Raw genomic sequence first — 16693 nt, 5'->3', positions numbered from 1 at the left:
CAGACGCCAAAATACTGGCCAAAATCCTAGCCAAGAGGCTAGAAGACTGTGTACCTGAGGTGGTCACAGAGGACCAGACGGGCTTTGTCAAAGGTAGACAGCTTACCGCGAACATCAGGCGCCTGCTGAACGTGATAATGACCCCCTCCGGGGAGAGAACACAAGAGGTGATCGTCTCCCTGGACGCAGAAAAGGCCTTCGACAGAGTCGAGTGGAAATACCTCATAGAGGTACTGGAGCGGTTCGGGCTTGGAACAGGGTTCACCGCTTGGGTAAAGCTCCTGTACAACGCACCCATGGCGAGTGTACAGACCAACAATACCAACTCCCAATACTTCCAGCTGCACAGGGGCACCAGACAAGGATGCCCACTGTCCCCGCTGCTGTTCGCACTAGCAATTGAACCGCTAGCAATCGCGCTCAGGGCAGCAAAAAATTGGAGGGGGATCCGAAGGGGAGGTAGAGAGCACAGAGTCTCACTCTATGCGGATGATCTGCTCCTCTATATCTCGGACCCACAAAGCAGCATGGACGGAATCATCGCGCTCCTGAAAGAGTTTGGAGCCTTCTCGGGCTACAAACTCAACATGAGCAAAAGTGAGATCTTCCCAGTACACCCGCAAGGGGGGGGGGGGGCAGCACTAAAGGGGCTGCCGTTCAATCAAGCCCGACATAAATTCCGCTACCTGGGGATCCAAATAGCCCATGACTGGAAAGGGATCCACAAATGGAACCTCACCAGCCTGACGGAGGAAGTTAAAAAGGACCTGCAAAGATGGAACACACTCCCGCTCTCCCTCGCGGGGAGAGTTCAGACGATCAAAATGAACGTACTGCCCAGGTTCCTCTTCCTGTTTAGATCCATTCCGATCTACATCCCCAAGGCCTTTTTCAAAGCGCTGGACAAACTCATCATGGCGTTCGTATGGGGGGGTAAAAATGCTAGGATCCCAAAGAAGGTCTTACAAAAAACAAAAACCAGGGGAGGGCTAGCCCTCCCGAATCTACAATTCTACCACTGGGCAGCAACAGCCGAGCGAGTAAGGGGATGGATCCAGGAGCCAGAGGCTGAGTGGGTGCGTGCGGAGGAGGCCTCCTGCATGGGAACCTCCCTCCGGGCCCTCGCCACGGCAGCACTCCCATCCCCACCCAAAAAACACTCCAGCAGCCCAGTGGTGACAGCCACCCTCCAATCCTGGAACCAACTGCGGCAGCAACTTGGCCTGACCAAAATGTCGAACAGGGCTCCCATCTGCAACAACCATAGGTTCACACCAGCACTGACTGACGCCACCTTCAAAAGGTGGAGGCAGGACGGGGGGACACTGACAGTCAGGGACCTATACACGGACGACAGGATCGCAACACTGGACGAACTGACAGAGAAGTTTCAGCTAGCTGGGGGGAACGAGCTACGGTACCTGCAGCTCAAAAACTTCCTACGAAAGGAGACAAGGACGTACCCACAACCGCCACGACAGACACTACTGGAAGACCTACTGGACGCAAGTATCCTAGAGAAAGGGAACTGTAGTGACATGTATGACCGACTGGTAGATAGGGACGACACCGTACTGGACGCAACAAGAAGGAAATGGGAGGACGACCTGGGGATGGAGATAGGGTGGGGACTCTGGAGCGAAGCACTGCATAGGGTCAACTCCACCTCCACGTGCGCAAGGCTCAGCCTGACGCAACTAAAAGTGGTACATAGAGCCCACTTAACAAGAACCCGTATGAGTAGGTTCTTCCCGGAGGTGGAAGACAGATGTGAACGGTGCCAAAGAGGCCCGGCCAACCACGCCCACATGTTCTGGTCTTGCCCCAGACTCGTGGAGTACTGGACAGCCTTCTTCGAGGTTATGTCCAAAGTGGTGGGAGTGAGGGTGGAGCCATGCCCGATAGTGGCGGTCTTCGGGGTTTCAGAACAGCCAGATCTATTCCTGGGGAGGAGGGCGGACGCCCTTGCCTTTGCCTCCCTGATCGCCCGCCGTAGAATCCTGTTTGGCTGGCGGTCAGCAGCACCGCCCAGAGCTGCGGATTGGCTGTCCGACCTCTCGGAATCTCTCCAAATGGAGAAAATCAAATTTGCCATCCGAGGGTCGGACGACGGCTTCCACAGAACGTGGGAGCCATTCATGCAACTGTTCCGGGACCTATTTGTGGCCAATGTACAAGAGGAAGAATAGTCGGGGGAAGGTAGCGGGAGGGGCTACAGGTTCGGTACGGGGGTTCGATGGCTAGCTAAGGCCCAAAACCAAACTAAATAAACATGTTGGGGGGGGGGGGGGGGGGGGCGGGCGCAGTTACTACTACGAAGATGCTTACCTGTAAATATGTATGTTAATTTTTGCGTGTTTGTTTGTTGTTTTTTTTCTCCTAACAATTTGTAATTTGTTCAATATAAAATATGAAAACTGAATAAAAACATTTATAAAAAAAAAAAAAAAAATTTGGCGAATGATTCTGTAGGCCGCTGGCGGCGAGTCGTGAACACATGGCGTGCGTAAACTTCGTTAATGGGCCTTACATACATCTTATCGAGTATCGCTAGCGCTGCAGTATATGAACCGGCCGAGTTTAGTTGCGTAGAGATTCTGTGGCTCACCCTAGCGTGCAGTAGACTTAACTTCTGTTCCTCTGTCGTTTCGGCTGTGCTCGCTTCTGCCAGGTAGACCTTAGTGGCAGCCAGTGGGAGAAGATTTCTTTTGCCTCTACATCCTGTGGGTCGAGTTCTAGGTGTCCAGGCTTGAGGGCTGATTCCATGATCGATCTTGACTGTTCTTAAGTAGATTAAATTGATGGAACCATCAATTCACCAGACACGTGCTTTCAGATATGAACAGTGGTTTTAATCTACTTACTACAGAGCCAGCCTGTTACCCGTTGATGAACTCTTGATGAACTGCAGGCTGACTCTGGACAAGGGTATTTATACAGCAGCACAGGGGGAGGAGTCGTGGGCGGAGCCAAGGGTGGAGCCCTGTACAAACTCCTAAGCATTCCCAGAGCTACTCCCCTTAGTGGTCGTATAACGCTACTGCGCTTACAACGGTATTGGTAAATACAATGTGAATTACCAAGTTACATTCACCACAATATCAAACCCGATACCACAGCCAACATCACGCTACATATCAAACCTCATACCACAGCCAACATCACGCTACATATCAAACCTGATACCACACCCAACATCACGCTACATATCAAACCCGATACCACAACCAACGTCACTCTGGAAGCAGAGTCGGAGGGCGGAGGTCCAGTTGATCTACGGGGCAGCAAATTCTGTAAAGTAAGAGGGGATGGAGGCTAGGGCAGTTGCATGCTCCTCCTGTAGGATGTGGGTGGTGAGGGATACCACTGGTGTCCCCGCTGACTATACCTGCGGGAAGTGCACCCAACTCCAGCTCCTCAGAGACTGTGTTAGGGAACTGGAGCTAGAGCTGGATGAACTTCGGATCATCCGTGAGGTAGAGGGGGTTATCGAGAAGAGCTACAGGGAGGTAGCCACACCCAAGGTACTGAACAAGAGTAGCTGGGTTACAGTCAGGGAAAGGAAAACTAACAGGCAGACAGTGCAGCGATCCCTCGTGGCCGTTCCCCTTCAAAACAAGTATACCGTTTTGGATGCTGTTGGGGGGGATGACCTACCGGGGGAAGGCCCTAGCAGCCAGGTCTCTGGCACTGTCTGGCTCTGGGGCTCAGAAGGGAAGGGGAGCATAGAAAGGCAATTGTAATAGGAGATTCAATGGTTAGGGCAATAGATAGGAGATTCTGTGGTCAAGAGCGAGACTCCCAGAAGGTCTGTTGCCTCCCGGGTGCCAGGGCCAGGGAAGTCTCGGATCGTGTCTTCGGGATCCTGAAGGGGGAGGGTGAGCAGCCAGAAGCCGTGGTGCACATTGGTACCAACGACGTAGGTAGGGCAAGGGGTGTGGAGGTGATAAAGAAGTTTAGGGAGTTAGGCTGGAAGTTAAAGGCCAGGGCAGACAGAGTTGGCATCTCTGGTTTGTTGCCGGTGCCACGTGATAGCGAGGCTAGGAATAGGGGGGAGTTGAACACGTGGCTGCAGGAATGGTGTAGGAGGGAAAAGTGGCGGACTGGCCAGGGTGTCAGCTTGCCCGATGGCAAGTGGGCCCCTGATTAAGTGGGCCCCCTATATCAAATAAAAATGCAATAAAGAAACAAACACAGACAACTGTTTTAGTAATAAAAAGGAATAAGAAAAAAAAGAGAACAGGACACAAATAAGCAGTGCATGAAAAGGAACGAAGCAGGGGAGGTAGTGGAAGGATGTGGAATAGGGGGGGCCCGGGTCGGGCAAAATTAAGGAAATTCCATGTTTTCAGCAAGAGTGTGTGAATTTAAAGATAAAGTTACAATTCGTGATTTGAGATGGTCGGCAACTTCAAAGGATATCAAGCAGTAGTCTTGGTTCAGCCGGTACATCGGTCCGGGGCCCGGAGAGCCAAGAAGGGGCCCGTGAATCTCTGAAGGGCCCTTAAAAATTATAATTAATTAGATAAATAAATCTCCAACTTCTTTCCTGAGATTTGTATTCTAACTTAATTAAATAGAATTGTTTTTAAAAAGAGCAATACCAAATAAAAATGCAATAAAGAAACAAACAAATAATCACTCAGTGTATGAAGGAACGAAGCAGTGTTAAACGGATGTGAAAAGGAGTGGAGGGGGGGTGGGTGCTGGTTCACCCGGTCGGACATAGTTGGCAATCCACGTTTTCAGCAAGAGTGTGTGAATTTAAAGATAAAGTTACAGTTCGTGATTTGAGATGGTCGGCAACTTGAAAGGATATCAAGCAGTACATAGGGTCGTGAGGTCACCGAAAAGGAGAAGTGGTACCTTTGACCGTGAATCATGAGGTCAAAGATATTGAAGTGATAAGCCATGATCGGTAAACTCAAAGGGTTGCGACTTGTAACACTACAGAGGTATCAAACTGGACATGTTAACTTTGGTCGTGGGACCATTCTTCATGTCTTACTATAGTCGGACCAAACTACTAAGTTTCAACAGTTGTCTCAGTTGCTTGCTGGTGTGAACACTGGACAGTGGATTGTCTCCTCTTCTGAAGCTGCATAGGCCACAGTAGTATTGACTAATGAACATAGCCTATTGAAGTGTAAGTAAGTTATTTTATATTTTTTATCAAGTAGGGGTTTATCTGGCGTTCCTTCAAGTTATTCTTGCAATCATCAATATTCATTTTTCCCAATGTGGGCTATTTTTAATTAAGTTTTTATTTCAGGAATATTACCCCTACCAGCATGGAAAAGAAAAAGCATAAATCTGGGTCACTAAAACGCAAAGAACAAAAAGAAGCAGAAAGGAAAGGAATCAGCCAAGCGATGCAGGCCTATTACAGAGTTTATAATACCACAAGCACAATCCACATCAATATCCAGTCTGCAACAAATAATCAAGAAGCAAGAACAATGCTCATGGTGATGATGCAATGACATGCGAGTTACAAGAACAGAGAAGAGCTACTTTGAATGTAGAGACAAATACAAGTGCATCCATTACTAATCAACCCAGGCCCAATATTTCTTCTGGCTTCCTTGTTCCAGTATCTGTACTGCCTGTAGTTGCAACATCTGAACACATAGCTTCAACTAGTGACAGGGAATCAGATATTCCTTCAAGCATAAATGACTTGGTTTCTGAAGCACATCCTGTAAATGAACCTACGCAAGAAAATGAAAGATCAATTACTGGAATCTTCCAATATCTATCACGAGCAAAGCTAAAACAGTTTTTTGCTGAACATCCACTTCAGCCACTTGATGATCTGCCATTTGATGCTCGTTTGTATGAGAGGAAAATTATGAATGACTCAGTCCCAAGAAAATGGCTAACATATAACAAAGAAAATAGATGCTTATATTGTTCATACTGCTTAGCCTTTGAGTTTCCCAACACTTGTAATCCATCACCCTTTGTACGTGGCTTTAGTGACTACAGGCGTATTAGCCAGAGCTTGACTTTACATGAATCGACAACAACACATGTCAGAAATGCTCAGCAATATATCAGTGTGGTTAATGATGGCACCTTAGATACATTTTTTGCAGCATCACTAATTAAAAGGAAAGTAGAAGTATTGAAGCAGAGAAGTATTGTCATGAGGATTATAGACATCATAAAGATGTTAGGCAAGCAAGCACTTCCTTTTTGAGATCACAGAAATGAATTGGCCTACACTAATGAGGCTCTGAATTATGGCAATTTTTTAGCTACAGTGCAGTTGATGGCAAAATATGACCCCATTATGGCAGCTCACGTTTCTGCAGTGCAAAACAAGTCTAAACAAAGAATCAAATGATTAGAGCAACAAGGAAAGGCTCAAAGTAAAGGCCGTGGTGGACTTGTTACATGCCTGAGTAAAACAACTATAAACATGTTAATCAAAATTATGAAGAATATGATACAAGAAAGAATTAGTCATGAAGTTTCTCAAGCAAAATATTATTCTATTCAGGTTGATTCAACACAAGATCATTCATCCATCGATCAGTTTAGCATTATTATTCGGTATGTGCTTAAAGGTATTATCTGTGAGCAACTACTTTCAGTTGTGCCAAGTAATGATGGTACAGGACAGGGACTTTTTGATCTATTGATTGAAACATTACAACATCTTAAAATTAACCCCCAAAAATGTTTATCTGATAGCACAGATGGCGCTGCAAGCTACCATGGCCAGTATAATGGTTTACAAAGTAAAATTGCTGATGTGGCTGATCAACATGTTCATATATGGTGCTATGCCCATGTCTTGAATTTGGTGATAACTGAAACAACAAAATGTTGTGTGCCTGCAGTTTCTTTTTTCAATTTGCTCCAGAATATAGCAACTTTTGTGAAAGCATCATACAAGAGAATGGCTTTATGGATAGAAGTTGTTAGAAAACATCTAGGACAAGAAAAAATGAAACGATTAAAGCTAATTGGTGAGACCAGATGGTCAGGAAAATCCAATGCAGCAACAACTATATTTGGACGTTTTGATGATGCCGCTGCCAGTACTTTCGTAAATCTATTGACATGCTTATCAATGATACAAGATTCAGAAAAGTTTGATGCAAAAACAAAACATGAAGCAAATGTTTTACTTCAAAGTCTTCTAAAGTTTGAAACCATATTGACAGCATTTACTTACTTGTATATATTTGAAACTATAACCCCGTTATCAAGTTATCTACAGACAAGTGGGTTAGATATGTTTACTGCATAGAGTTTGGTAGATTCAGCTACAACAAAGTTGAAGGAACAGACAAGAACATTTGATAACGAGGATTTCACAGATGAATATGGATGAAAATCAAACATTGGAAATTGATGCGTTGGAAACAGCATTGCCAGTTAAGAGGCAGAGGAAGAAGAAAAGAATGGCAGATGAGCTTATTGATGATGAAAGAAATTCCTCAGATTCTCTAGCTGATTTTCGTGGAATGTGTTTAACCTAATAATGGATCACATAAGACCATAAGACCATAAGACATAGGAGTGGAAGTAAGGCCATTTGGCCCATCGAGTCCACTCCGCCATTCAATCATGGCTGATGGGCATTTCAACTCCACCTACCAGCATTCTCCCCGTAGCCCTTAATTCCTCGCGACATCAAGAATTTATCTATCTCTGCCTTGAAGCCATTTAGCGTCCCGGCCTCCACTGCACTCCGCGGCAATGAATTCCACAGGCCCACCACTCTCTGGCTGAAGAAATGTCTCCGCATTTCTGTTCTGAATTTACCCCCTCTAATTCTAAGGCTGTGCCCACGGGTCCTCGTCTCCTCGCCTAACGGAAACAGTTTCTTTGCGTCCACCCTTTCTAAGCCATGTATTATCTTGTAAGTTTCTATTAGATCTCCCCTTAACCTTCTAAACTCCAATGAATACAATCCCAGGATCCTCAGCCGTTCATCATATGTTAGACCCGCCATTCCAGGGATCATCCGTGTGAATCTCCGCTGGACACGCTCCAGTGCCAGTATGTCCTTCCTGAGATGTGGGGCCCAAAACTGGACACAGTACTCCAAATGGGGCCTAACCAGAGCCTTATAAAGGCTCAGTAGCACATCGCTGCTTTTATATTCCAACCCTCTTGAGATAAATGACAACATTGCATTCGCTTTCTTAATCACAGATTCAACCTGCATGTTTACCTTTAGGGAATCCTCGACTAGCACTCCCAGATCCTTTTGTACTTTGGCATTATGAATTTTCTCACCGTTTAGAAAGTAGTCTATGCTTGGATTCTTTTTTCCAAAGTGCAAGACCTCACATTTTCTCACGTTGAATTGCATCAGCCATTTCCTGCACCACTCTCCCAAACTGTCTAGATCCTTCTGCAGCCTCCCCACTTCCTCAGCACTACCTGCCTGACCACCTAACTTTGTATCATCGGCAAACTTCGCTAGAATGCCCCCAGTCCCTTCATCCAGATCATTAATATATATGGTGAACAGCTGCGGCCCCATCACTGAACCCTGTGGGACACCGCTGGTCACCGGCTGCCATTCCGAAAAAGAACCTTTTATCCCAACTCTCTGCCTTCTGTCAGACAGCCAATCCTCAACCCATGCCAGTAGCTCACCTCGAACACCATGGGCCCTCACCTTACTCAGCAGCCTCCTGTGTGGCACCTTATCAAAGGCCTTTTGGAAATCCAGATAGACCACATCCACTGGGTTTCCCTGGTCTAACCTACTTGTCACCTCCTCAAAGAATTCTAACAGGTTCGTCAGGCACGACCTCCCCTTACTAAATCCATGTTGACTTGTTCTAATCTGACCTTGCTCTTCCAAGAATTTAGAAATCTCATCCTTAACGATCGATTCTAGAATTTTACCAACAACCGAGGTTAGGCTAATTGGCCTATAATTTTCCATCTTTTGTCTTGATCCTTTCTTAAACAAGGGGGTTACAACAGCGATCTTCCAATCGTTCGGGACTTTCCCTGACTCCAGTGATTTTTGAAAGATCTCAACCAACGCTTCCGCTATTTCTTCAGCCACCTCCCTCAGAATTCTAGGGTGTAGCCCATCGGGGCCAGGAGATTTGTCAATTTTAAGACCTTTTAGCTTTTTTAGCACCATCTCTTTTGTAATGGCAACCATACTCAACTCAGCCCCCTGACCCTCTATAATTTTTGGGATATTACTCATGTCTTCCACTGTGAAGACAGACGCAAAGTACTTATTAAGTTCTCCAGCCATTTCCTCGTCTCCCATCACTAGCCTTCCGGAATCAGTTTGAATTGGCCCAATGTCTACTTTGGCCTGTCGTTTGTTTCTTATGTATTGAAAGAAACTTTTACTATCATTTCTTATATTACTGGCTAGCCTGCCTTCATATTTGATCCTCTCCTTCCTTATTTGTCTCTTTGTTAACCTCTGTTTGTTTTTGTAGCCTTCCCAATCTTCTGATTTCCCAGTGCTTTTGGCCACTTTATAGGATCTCTCTTTTTCTTTGATACATTTCCTGACCTCCTTTGTCAGCCATGGCTGTCTAATCCCTCCCCGGATAATCTTTCTTTTCTTGGGGATGAACCTCTGTACAGTGTCCTCAATTATGCATACAAACTCCTGCCATTTTTGCTCTGCTGTCTTCCCCACTAGGGTCTGCTTCCAGTCGATTTTCGCCAGTTCCTCTCTCATGCCCTCGTAATTACCTTTATTTAACTGTAACACCATTACATCCGATTTTGCCTTCTCTCTTTCAAACTGCAGACTGAACTCAACCATATTATGATCACTGCTTCCTAAGTGTTCCCTTACTTTAAGATCTTTTATAAAGTCTGGTTCATTACATAGCACTAGGTCCAGAATAGCCTGCTCCCTTGTGGGCTCCATGACAAGCTGTTCCAAAAAGCCATCTTGTAAGCATTCCATGAATTCCTTTTCTTTGGATCCACTGGCTACGTTATTTACCCAATCCACCTGCATATTGAAGTCCCCCATGATCACCGTGACCTTGCCTTTCTGACATGCCTTTTCTATTTCCCGGTACATGTTGCGCCCCTGGTCCTGACCACTGTTAGGAGGTCTGTACATAACTCCCATTATGGTTTTTTTTGCCTTTGTGGTTCCTCAATTCTACCCACACAGACTCCACATCATCCGACCCTATGTCGTTTAGTGCCATAGATTTAATTTTGTTCTTAACTAACAAGGCAACCCCACCCCCTCGGCCCACTTCCCTGTCTTTTCGATAGGTTGTATATCCTTGGATGTTTAACTGCCAGTCCTGAACCCCCTGCAGCCATGTCTCTGTGATGCCTACCACATCATAATCATTCACGATGATCTGTGCCATTAGTTCGTCTACTTTGTTACAAATGCTACGAGCATTCAGGTAAAGTGCCTTAATGCTAACTTTCTTATCATTACAGATATTGGAAGTCCTAAGATGTCCAAAGTTATCCTTCCTTTTTGTTGAATTCCTAGTCTGCCTCAAGCTTAAATCCACCTGCCTACATGTTATCCTCCTGCGTATCTTGCCATTTAACTCCATGCTCCCTGTCGCTTTCACTTTCCCTTCCCCCCAACTCAGAAGTTTAAAGTCCTACTGACCACATTGTCCAGTCACTAGAATCACGCTTTGTACAACACAAACAGTTGTATAAAGATTTGTCCTTCTTGGACCCAGCAAAGTTTAAAACTATTGCAGAGAAGGGCCTTGAAGATGAAGCATTGGAAGGTATTATTAAGCTGTTTCCACAAATCAGCAAAGATCAAGTAATACTGGAATTGTTTTCTTTTGCTTCAAACTTTGATGTATTAAAGCTATTGCTTAATGATGGTGAGAATATGGATTCCAGTTGCAACAATTGTAAAATTTGCAGCACTTGCCCATCGTGTGTACTAAAAGTTCTGGCATCCAACAGACTTCATGACAAGGCATATGATAACCTTTATGAACTTCATAAAGTCATCTGCACACTATCAGTTACTCAAGTCCAATGTGAGAGGACATTTTCAAAGCTAAAGATCATAAAGACAAGGTTAAGAAATTTGCTGTCTGAGGAGAATTTGGAATCATACATGTTGCTTTCCATTGAAAAGGAATTGTTAGATGAATTGGATGCAGAAGCAATTATTGGCAGATTCGCACAATCATCTGGCGAACACAAACGATTGCTCTTAATATAGTGGACTGCATGCAATGCTCTATTGTGCTTTTGAACTATCTGTTAATGTGTAAATTGTGCAGTAAACTATTTAAAAATATCAACCAATTACTTAAAATTTAAAAAAAAAATAAAAACTTCAATTATAACATTCTGTATTTACATTTGGTATCTACTGCCAGTAATATGTACAGTACATGTACACTGTAATTATTAAGAAATACACATTTTTTCCACAAAAATTTTAATTGTACCCTTTTTTCCATATGTATTTTTTGAAAATTTTATTTATTCGTTATGAAAATTAAATGATAGCATTGTAGTTGTGGGCGTGCCCCCTTTGTCTCCTGGCAACCAATATTTTTAGACCCAGTCCGCCACTGGGAGGGAGAGCTTCAGGTATTTGGATAATTGGAGCGCATTCTGGGAAGGTGGGACCTGTACAAGCAGGACGGGTTGCATCTGAACCAGAGGGGCACCAATATCCTGGGGGGGGAGGTTTTCTAGTAGTCTTCGGGAGGGTTTAAACTAATTTGGCAGGGGAATGAGAACCGGATTTGTAGTCCCGCAACTAAGGAAGCCGATATTCAGGACTCCAAAGCACGTAGTGATGCAGTGGGGAAGGTAACACTGACAAAGGAGAGTACTTGCAGGCAAGGAGATGGGTTGAAGTGTGTATACTTTAATGCAAGAAGCATCAGGAATAAGGTGGGTGAACTTAAGGCATGGATCGGTACTTGGGACTACGATGTGGTGGCCATCACGGAAACTTGGATAGAAGAGGGGCAGAAATGGTTGTTGGAGGTCCCTGGTTATAGATGTTTCAACAAGATTAGGGAGGATGGTAAAAGAGGTGGGGGGGGGGGTGGCATTGTTAATTAGAGATAGTATAACAGCTGCAGAAAGGCAGTTCGAGGGGGATCTGCCTACTGAGGTAATATGGGTTGAAGTCAGACATAGGAAAGGAGCAGTCACCTTGTTGGGAGTTTTCTATAGGCCCCCCAATAGCAGCAGAGATGTGGAGGAACAGGTTGGGAAACAGATTTTGGAAAGGTGCAGAAGTCACAGGGTAGTAGTCATGGGTGACTTCAACTTCCCAAACACTGAGTGGAAACTCTTTAGATCAAACTGTTTGGATGGGGTAGTGTTTGTGCAGTGTGTCCAGGAAGCTTTTCTAACAGAGTATGTAGATTGTCCGACCAGGGGGGAGGCCATATTGGATTTGGTACTTGGTAATGAACCAGGGCAGGTGATAGATTTGTTAGTGGGGGAGCATTTTGGAGGTAGTGACCACAATTCTGTGACTTTCACTTTAGTAATGGAGAGGGATAGGTGCATGCAACAGGGCAAGGTTTACAATTGGGGGAAGGCTAAATACAATGCTGTCAGACAAGAACTGAAGTACATAAGTTGGGAACATAGGCTGTCAGGGAAGGACACAAGTGAAATGTGGAACTTGTTCAAGGAACAGGTACTGCGTGTTTTTGATATGTATGTCCCTGTCAGGCAGGGAAGAGATGGTCGAGTGAGGAAACCATGGTTGACAAGAGAGGTTGAATGTCTTGTTAAGAGGAAGAAGGAGACTTATGTAAGGCTGAGGAAACAAGGCTCAGACAGGGCGCTGGAGGGATACAAGACAGCCAGGAGGGAACTGAAGAAAGGGATTAGGAGAGCTAAGAGAGGGCATGAAAAATCTTTGGTGGGTAGGATCAAGGAAAACCCCAAGGCCTTTTACACATATGTGAGAAATATGAGAATGACTAGAGCGAGGGTAGGTCCAATCAAAGACAGTAACGGTAGATTGTGTATTCAGTCTGAAGAGATAGGAGAGGTCTTGAACAAGTATTTTTCTTCAGTATTTACAAACGAGAGGGGCCATATTGTTGGAGAGGACAGTGTGAAACAGACTGGTAAGCTCGAGGAGATACTTGTTAGGAAGGAAGATGTGTTGGGCATTTTGAAAAACTTGAGGATAGACAAGTCCCCCGGGCCTGACGGGATATATCCAAGGATTCTATGGGAAGCAAGAAATGAAATTGCAGAGCCGTTGGCAATGATCTTTTCGTCTTCACTGTCAACAGGGGTGGTGCCAGAGGATTGGAGAGTGGCGAATGACGTGCCCCTGTTCAAAAAAGGGAATAGGGATAACCCTGGGAATTACAGGCCAGTTAGTCTTACTTCGGTGGTAGGCAAAATAATGGAAAGGGTACTGAGGGATAGGATTTCTGAGCATCTGGAAAGACACTGCTTGATTAGGGATAGTCAGCTCGGATTTGTGAGGGGTAGGTCTTGCCTTACAAGTCTTATTGACTTCTTTGAGGAGGTGACCAAGCATGTGGATGAAGGTAAAGCAGTGGATGTAGTGTACATGGATTTTAGTAAGGCATTTGATAAGGTTCCCCATGGTAGGCTTATGCAGAAAGTAAGGAGGCATGGGATAGTGGGAAATTTGGCCAGTTGGATAACGAACTAGCTAACCGATAGAAGACAGAGAGTGGTGGTGGATGGCAAATATTCAGCCTGGAGCCCAGTTACCAGTGGCGTACCGCAGGGATCAGTTCTGGGTCCTCTGCTGTTTGTAATTTTCATTAACGACTTGGATGAGGGAGTTGAAGGGTGGGTCAGTAAATTTGCAGATGATACGAAGATTGGTGGAGTTGTGGATAGTGAGGAGGGCTGTTGTCGGCTTCAAAGAGACATAGATAGGATGCAGAGCTGGGCTGAGAAGTGGCAGATGGAGTTTAACCCTGACAAGTGTGAGGTTGTCCATTTTGGAAGGACAAATATGAATGCGGAATACAGGGTTAACGGTAGGGTTCTTGGCAATGTAGAGGAGCAGAGAGATCTTGGGGTCTATGTTCATAGATCTTTGAAAGTTGCCACTCAAGTGGATAGAACTGTGAAGAAGGCTTATGGTGTGCTAGCGTTCATTAGCAGAGGGATTGAATTTAAGAGCCGTGAGGTGATGATGCAGCTGTACAAAACCTTGGTCAGGCCACATTTGGAGTACTGTGTACAGTTCTGGTCACCTCATTTTAGGAAGGATGTGGAAGCTTTGGAAAAGGTGCAAAGAAGATTTACCAGGATGTTGCCTGGAATGTAGAGTAGGTCTTACGAGGAAAGGTTGAGGGTGCTAGGCCTTTTCTCATTAGAACGGAGAAGGATGAGGGGCGACTTGATAGAGGTTTAGAAGATGATCAGGGGAATAGATAAAGTAGACAGTCAGAGACTTTTTCCCCGGATGGAACAAACCATTACAAGAGGACATAAATTTAAGGTAAATGGTGGAAGATATAGGGGGGATATCAGAGGTAGGTTCTTTACCCAGAGAGTAGTGGGGGCATGGAATGCACTGCCTGTGGAAGTAGTTGAGTCAGAAACGTTAGGGACCTTCAAGCGGCTATTGGATAGGTACATGGATTAGGGTAGAATAATGGAGTGTAGATTAATTTCTTCTTAAGGGCAGCACGGTAGCATTGTGGATAGCACAATTGCTTCACAGCTCCAGGGTCCCAGGTTCGATTCCGGCTTGGGTCACTGTCTGTCTGGAGTCTGCACATCCTCCCCGTGTGTGCGTGGGTTTCCTCCGGGTACTCCGGTTTCCTCCCACAGTCCAAAGATGTGTAGGTTAGGTGGATTGGCCATACTAAATAGCCCTTAGGTTAGGTGGGGTTACGGGGATGGGGTGGAGGTGTGGGCTTAAGTGGGGTGCTCTTTCCAAGAGCCGATGCAGACTCATTGGGCCGAATAGCCTCCTTTTGCACTGTAAATTCTATGATTCTATGATAATGATGGATGTCAGAGCCACGAGACGATAGTCATTAAGACAAGCTACTTGGCTTTTCTTTGATACAGGGTTGATGGTCGTCTTCTTGAAGCAGATAGGGACCTCAGATTGTTGTAAAGAGAGGTAGAAGATGTCTGCGAATACCCCCGCCAGCTGATCCGCGCAAGACCTGAGTGCTCGTCCTTTCCGTGGGTTGAACTTCGAGAAGGCTGCTCTGACATTTTCACAGTAAGAAGTCTTACAACACAAGGTTAAAGTCCAACAGGTTTGTTTCAAACACGAGCTTTTCTGGAACAAGCCTTTCCATTCACCTGAAGAAGGAGCCGTGCTCCGAAAGCTCGTGTTTGAAACAAACCTGTTGGACTTTAACCTGGTGTTGTAAGACTTCTTACTGTGCTCACCCCAGTCCAACGCCGGCATCTCCACATCCTGACATTTTCAGGCATTGAAGCGACTCATGGCTCCCGACCCCAATGGTACTGGCTGGCCATGTGGCATTGCAATCTTCCCAGAGATGGCTAATCAAGAAAACAGCTCCGTGTTTGTTGTCTGATTAAGGTGAGTGGGTTCCCAAGGTGGGAAGCTCAATCAGACCACCCTGGAGAGGTGGGCACTACTGAAGCAGGTGGACGACACCAAATGCATTCAATATTGCGGGTGCTCTCAGAAGCCTGCTGAAAAACTTAAAATTAAAACATGCCCAGAGGAGGTCAGGGAGCAGGCTACCCATCCCAACACCTCCCCTTCATGGATTGATGTATTTCATCCGAATGGCTCCGTAATTTGGGATCTGGGAGACTTTTCCTGGCCTCCAGGTAGCTGCTGGACTCCAGTCTCACTGCATTCCTGTCCACTGCCAGAAAATCACCGGGGTCTGCAAATGACCCCCAGATGGGCTATAATTTGTCCAATTGTTTGCCTGCCTTTGTAGAACCCATGCTTGTGACAATCAACAGGAGGTGGGACAGCGTCAGAGAGCTGAAACAACGCGTAACTTTCATCGATTTCCTGTTCTCCACCCACCCAACCCCCTCCTACCACCACCCTCAAATCCAGCACCAGAGGCCTGTGAAAATTCTGGCCAATAAATCACTCAACGTCCTCCAGAAACACACCACCGTGTTTAAATAAACTTTGCAAAAGTAAAAGAAAGTCATAAGCATCTCACTTCCAAGTTTTAGTAGCTGCCCTGTTAGATAGCATAAGCTGTGGTGTAGTGGAGGAGGAAAGTCTGACTTGGGGTTCTCTGTGCTCTGCTGAGAGTATTGAGGACACAGCTTTCACTGGTCCAGTGAGATTCAAATGACTAAAACACGTGTTAAATCATCCTGTGCGGCTCATCATGTGCCCAGTGTGGAAGCTTCTGGCACACACACAACACGCCCATCAGACACCCAAGGTGCTTTTGTGGCCTTGTCGAGTCCATGGACCACTTATATGCCAGTTGTCCTGGGCTCCACTTCAATCCCACGCTCCTGGATTTCTGGGCACCCAGTGCGGAGGGAAGCTGGGAGGCAGGAGGAGTTCCTCATGAGCTTGTTCCCGGGCCTGGCCATTAACAGGTTCAGGCAGCCAGCGGTCGAAGGGGTCGACCATCCTGATTGTCCGTCCCTCTTCCGCGGTTATGTTCGCTGTCGGGTGTCCTTGGAAAGGGAGCACATTGTGTCCGCCAGCGTGATCGAAACCTTTCCTGCTCATTGGGCACCAATGGGACTGGGACTGCAGTGCTTTATCAAACCTTTAGTCACA

Source organism: Scyliorhinus canicula, chromosome 15 (genome assembly GCF_902713615.1).
Source record: "Scyliorhinus canicula chromosome 15, sScyCan1.1, whole genome shotgun sequence".
Lineage (NCBI taxonomy): Eukaryota > Metazoa > Chordata > Chondrichthyes > Carcharhiniformes > Scyliorhinidae > Scyliorhinus > Scyliorhinus canicula.
This window is presented reverse-complemented; position numbering follows the sequence as displayed.